The sequence below is a fragment of the Olea europaea genome, chromosome 2 (genome assembly GCF_002742605.1).
Source record: "Olea europaea var. sylvestris chromosome 2, O_europaea_v1, whole genome shotgun sequence".
Lineage (NCBI taxonomy): Eukaryota > Viridiplantae > Streptophyta > Magnoliopsida > Lamiales > Oleaceae > Olea > Olea europaea.
This window is the reverse complement of record NC_036238.1, coordinates 9,789,673-9,796,662: the sequence shown is the minus strand read 5'-3', so window position 1 is coordinate 9,796,662 and position 6,990 is coordinate 9,789,673.

Sequence of the window (6,990 nt, the reverse complement as noted above, 5' to 3'; positions counted from 1 at the left end):
TATATATATATATATATATATATATATATATACTTTTGACTTTTCTTTTAATTAAACTAATGTATTACAAAACTCACTCTCTTAAAAGAATTTCGTCCTCGAAATTCAATTAATTAAATGCGAAAAAGTCGTGGATACTGAGAACGCGTCTGCTCTTCACTCTCTTGTGTCGCTTCTTCTACAGCATGATTTCTCCAACAAACTTTTAGTCCCAAAATTTAATCTTTCGTATCATATTTTAGTAACTTCCTAAGTGAATATATAATATTCTCATCTGTTCTCTCTCTCTCCAAAACCTTAGAAAAACTCAATTATTTTTCCAATTTGAAGTTTAAAATACTATTTTTCATTTTCTCCAAATCTTCACCTTACGTCCTAATTTAAACCATTCTCTAATCACATTCTTTTTCTATAACCATGGTTGCATTAAGATCGAACAACATTCTTTCACCCATTTTGTTATACGTCCTTCGAATATTTCAATATTATATATAACCTCAATTATCGTCACTTGTGTCTGGATTTTATGTGTCAATTCCATAAAAAATAAATAATTATCCCAGTCTCGTTTAATTAACCAACCATAATTGATAGCCTCTCTTTTAAACTTGTCTTCATAGTGTCTAACATTCTATCAAAAGAAGATGCACAATATAATTTAATTATATAACTTCTTACAACTAACCAAAGATGAATACTCCAATTCCATCATGTAATTAACAATATTGGCTAAATATAATTTTATAAGTCTATCCTTTGAACTGACTATATCATTTAAACAGAATCTTGTAACCTTTATCAATCTATCCACAATGATTTTAAATTCTATTTTGTCTCCATTCCATGTATTTGGAATCCCCAAACAAAAATATTTGAGGGTAACTATCTCTATTCTAAATTGACAATATCTCCAACAATTCAATTGTTCATGATTTTCTAAAATTCTAGTTATCCCCAACAAAACAATTAAGATAGCTCAATATGGTGTTCTTTTCCTTTAATTCTATATCACCCAATGATAATATATACAAAATTTCCATTTCCATTATTTCGAATAAAATATGCCTTAAAACTCTAATGATTGATAAGTATTGATATTTCTCGCAATGTAATGACATAATCCCAATATAACCAACTCCAAATCATTTTATGATCATACTTCTTCAACAACTATCATATAGTTCATAATTCATCATTTTACTTCAGAACACGTTCTAAACCTTAACATAATCCATTATCATAAATCAAATCCCATCAACTTTTGATACAAGAGTAAATGTTTCCTTGGAATTTAATCTGACATCATCACTTTTTACATCTTTAAATCCACACAAATTTGGTGCTCTTTCTTTCTATGAAGAGACAATTATAACAATTAATCCATAATAATTCTATTCTCTTATTCCATAAAGAGGCCATCAACCTATCACCAATACATAAGCTTTCTTGTATATCACACATAAGCTTTCTTGTATATCACACGAAGACCTTTAGTTAAGATTATAACCTAAAGATACAGTTCCACAATTGGATAAAATTTACATGATGATCATCTTAGACTTTAAGCTATCCAACATATCATCCATATATTCCATAACGTGCAGATTTTGAGAAGAATAGAATACCCTATTCATGAAATCTAGAAATACAATCGAAAATAACTCAAAATTTACATCACTAAAACTTCATTAAATTCACCTTAACTTCAAAATTTGGCTCAAAACTTTCAAATTCTACGGAATATAACACAATACTCCAACAAATAGCCTTAAAAAAATTAATTAACTTAACAACCCCAAATATATCAACACATTATCTTGCTATAGGGCAACCATAATATTCATTTACTTGTTATTCACCATATCATGTTGTAATCATGTAACATTGTCATTTGTCGTCATATTATAACACCTAAAACATTTAATTATATAAATTTTCCTTAAGATCATGAAATAGTAACCCTCATACTTATTATGTGAACCTTTTACATATCAATATACCACCCAAGATTTCATATGTTAATTTTCCAATCTCAACAAATTCCAACACTATCATTCTCTTTTCCCTTTTTTTTTTTTCTCAACGCACATAATTATACCTGAATGCACATATCTACTTAATTCTATTTCTTAAGAAAAAAACTACCCTATAACAAGTAATCATTATGATGTCTATCCCTATTTTCTCACATCCCTTATAATCAACGACTCATAAATAATCAAAATAATTAGAATTACCGTTAATTCCCTCGATGCTTAAAGTACACAATAACACATTGTCATCTCTCAATCAATAAATCATCATTTTGTCTTTCGAAATTTCTTATCACATATCATAAATATACGCCATCATAATTTCTATTATCATCCCATAAAAGTGGCCACAAATCACCACAAAATTTGATAACACTAATGATCATTTGGTTTCAAGAATAATTAAAATTCCCCAATGATTGTCACCAATCACACATCATATCATTTCCTTGTATTTATCGTGCAAGTTGTAGCTAAAATTTTTCCTATGTACTCATAAAAAAATCAGGTAGTTCTACAAATAAATTGATAATTAAGTGGTTGTAACATCTGTAACTTCGAATGCCCTGTAAAATCATCACAATCCGTTCAAATCTTAATAGGTTACATAAACACATGGTTCCAACCCAACAGCTAATAATATTTCCAACCATCGGATCAATTCAACTACCATACTTACGTACTAGTCGTTTCTAAATCTATTAAAAAAATACTTTTCTTTCATTTTTGGTTCCATACATTTGAGCTAGAGTGCCTGTGATTTTCGCCACCACGACGTGTGATCATACCCACGGAACATGCATGAACCATAAAAATTTTCAAAACCATGCTCTGATACCACTTTGACATGACCCATCTCGAATCACTCTAGTGGACACGAGACGAGACGTGCACGGATGATAGATGCTGATTAGATGTCAAATCTATAACCAAGACTGACTATGAGTTACTTAAAAAAAAATGCAACAAGATCAAATGCTGATGTAAAATATAATGCGATGGGCCCAAAATATTTACTTCTTGTTTCATCAATATGAGTTATAATATTCATCATGTCATGTGACTCTCATTTTGAAATCATTAGGCTCTTCTAGCTAAAAGAATCAATTGCTACCTGAAGGGAAAAAATCGTGGAAAAATATGAGTTGATAGCTCAGTGAGTGGAGAAGTTCGAAAATAATTATACTTTTTCAATTTGAACATTTTTTTCATGCGTAGACATCAAGCTCATATCGTTTAGTAATTCACATGATACCCTCATAAAATTTACAGCCAAAAAGTGAGACACTCTCTTAACTCTTTAAATATCATCTCATATCCACGATATAGTCATCAACTGATATCTATACCATCATCTCGTCACATCACATGTGATCTACCAAAAATATACCCTCTAACTAAAATATGTAATCCACCCCTCAGGCTAAGAACTTTGGTCATGGGCTTTTGGCCCCCTCCGTGAACGAAAGTCGGTCTCAAAGACCTCTCATAATCAATTCTAGACTACGGTCAAGGCCCCTCTGTGAACTATATGTACACGATCAATATCAATGTCAGGTCAAGATCCCTCCATGTAGGATAGAACACAGCCAAGATCCCTCTGTGAATTAGAAGAAATATATAATCACGAGTACTTTTCTAGCCGATCTCAATGTCACATATCTCACATACTAAACAATTCTCAATATCATAAATAATCCTTGAAATTCCACATGGATCATAATAAAAGAAACTTTCATCGTAATCACATAATAAAGCAAATAATTCACATAATTGCATATACTTAATTTATAAATACTTTAAAAATATTTATATTTTTTCACTTACAGAATTGTGTTCGCCAAAATCAACTCGGTTGGTAAGATGTCTCAATATCCATGTCGCCGTCTGAAGTATGATATAATTTTTAAATTAACAATTAACTATTTTAGGAATCTCAATAATTAAATGGACGATACCCAAACTTAATCATTTCATGTTTAAGTGATTTCTAAAGTCTCTTTAATCACTAAAACTAATTTTTCTTTCATTTTACTCAATTTCATATCTTATTATACTTAACTCCTTCAATAAAATTTAATTTAATCTAACAATCTAATAACTATAAAATTAAACATAACTTGACAATAATTAACTTTTTATTTACCTTTCAAAATTGAGAAATTCGAGTCTAATAGTATACACCCCTTATTTTCAAACACATTGGCAAAATTTTTCTATTTTTTTTCCTTTCTTCTTCCTCTTCTTTTTTTTTCCTTCATTTTTCTCCTTGCTCTCGTTTTCTCTCAATGTGTATTGTGTGTGTGTTTGTGGGACAAATGGATAGATTTTGAACATGGGTGGATTGATCAATCCACCGCCTCCCTCTTTTTTTTTTTAATTCCATTTTTTTTTCACTTTTGACTTTTCTTTTAACTAAAATAATTCATTACAATAACACCTTCTTTTTGTGTCCTTTTGACGCCGAGTAGGATAGTGATTATCCTATTGGCTTGTTGTAGCAGATGATTCGCAACAAAAGAACGACAGAAAACGCCCAAAAAACCAGAGAAAATACTCTGAATTCAACTCAATATTATTAATAATGCAGAATGATGAAAACTAACCTACAAGCCGGGTTAAATAGCTGCGAAATACGAAATTATGGGAAAATTACCAAAAATGGCAAAATCCCAAAATTATACCAAGAATAAAATATTAAGTAAAAGAAGTAAGTTGCCAAAAATTTGGCTCAATTCGAGTTTTCTAACATATGGAAAAAAGGAAACGAAATATTACCATAAATAGTAAAAAAATAACTTAAAATTAAATTTTGGAAAGGAAAACAGTGAATTTTGGGCTCGAAATTGACGTCTACCGAGCTATGCTCAGTGGCCACGACGTGCGCCCCGAAGAGAGCTTTGCATCTTTGCGCCGATCCACCATCTCGGTATCTCAGAGCCATCATAGCGATTCCGATAACCGTAGCCAAAGTTATGGCCAAATTACCAAAGATGCGTCAAATTCCCCCAATTAAGGAAATAATGGCGATTCACTTTCCATCTTTGCGCCGATCCACCATCTCATGGTATCTCAGAGCCATCATCGTGCTATCTAACAAATTAGCATCACTTGACTCGGATCCTCCTGCATCAATCACCCCGGGTTGGAAAGAACTCGCCCTCGAGTTCACAGTAACTTCATCGGACTCCATAAAACAAGGGCTTAGGTGTTTTACATTGAAGATGTCAGAGGTCTTCAAATGGCTCGGGAGGTGAAATCTGTAAGCATTATCATTGATCTTCTGTAGCACTTCACAAGGTCCAATCTTCCGCTCCTTTAGCTTATTGTATTCCCCAGCTGGAAAACGATCACGTGTTAATACTGCCCAAACAAAATCACCAACATCAAACAACACCTGGCTCGATGACTATCTGCCCGAACTTTGTACGTAGTATTACTATCCTGTATGGACAGCTTCACCTGCTCATGGATACCTTGAAGATGTTCAGCCATCTCATCAGCTTTGTTATTGAAGCGACCAACACATGGAATTGGAGCCAAATCAAGTACTCCGGATGGGTTCCGACCATAGACAATTTCAAAAGGACTCAGTCCGGTGGTTCTATTCCTCGACCGATTATAAGCAAACTCTGCTTGAGGTAATGCCAAATCCCACTGCTTCGGTTTAGTCCCGGCTAAGCTTCTCAAAAGATTTCCCAAACTCCGATGCACCACCTCAGTCTGACCATCTGTTTGGGGATGGTATGCGCTGCTAAAATTCAATTTCGTTCCAAGTTTTTCCCACAAACTCCTCCAGAAATTACTCATAAACTTAGCGTCACGATCAGAAGTAACTGACTGTGGAACACCATGTAAACGCACAACCTCTCTGAAATAAAGATGAGCAATCCGAGTAGCATCCATTGTCTTTCGGCAAGCCACAAAATGAGCCATCTTTGAAAATCTTTCAACCACAACAAGAATGGAATCCATCACCTGCTGTGTATGAGGTAAGCCCAAGACAAAATCCATACTGACATCAAACCAAGGAGCTTCAAATACGGGTAATGGTGTGTACAATCCAGCATTAGTAAGAGCCCCTTTAGACTGCTAACATACATAACACCGCTCCACATAATGCGCCACATTACTGGTCAACTTGTGCCAGTAATAATCAGAAGAGACCAATGCCAATGTCTTGTCTCGCCCAAAATGTCCTTCGTTATGAAGTTCACTAATAATCTGCTGCCTTAGTGAACAATCCGGAATGCATAACTACAATCCACGAAACAGGTAACCATTATATAAAACAAAATCATGTCGGTGATTATCAGTTACTTCCCGAATTATCTTCCCAAATGAAGGATCCGCAGCATACATATCAGGAAATGCCTCAAATTTGACAATCTTGGTGCTCATGGTGGTGAGGAGTAATATGCGACGGCTCAATGCATCTACTACTTGATTCAAACTCTCTGCTTGATGCCTGAGTGTGAAAGTAAACTCCTGCAAGTACGCCACCCACTTTGCATGTTGCCTACTCAGCTTGTGCTGACCATTGATGCACTTCAAAGCCTCATGATCAGTAACAAGGATGAACTCCCTCTGTACCAGGTAATGGTGCCAATGCTTCAGAGTCTGAACTATGGCATAGAACTCCAGGTCATAGGTGGAATAATTTTTCTTCGATCCCGATAGCTTTTCTCTAAAAAAGGCTACTGGACGTCCCTCCTGACTCAGAACACCACCAATACCAACTCCAGATGCATCATAGTTTACCTCGAACACCTTTTCAAAATTCGAAAGTGCTAAGACTGGGGCCTCCGTCATCTTCTGCTTAACCAACTGAAAGCTAGCCTCCGCCTCCTCAGTCCACTGAAAATCATGCCCTTTAAGGCACTTTGTGATAGGAGCAATCAAGGTACTGAAGTTTCTGATGAATCAACGATAGAAGGATGCCAATCCATGGAAACTC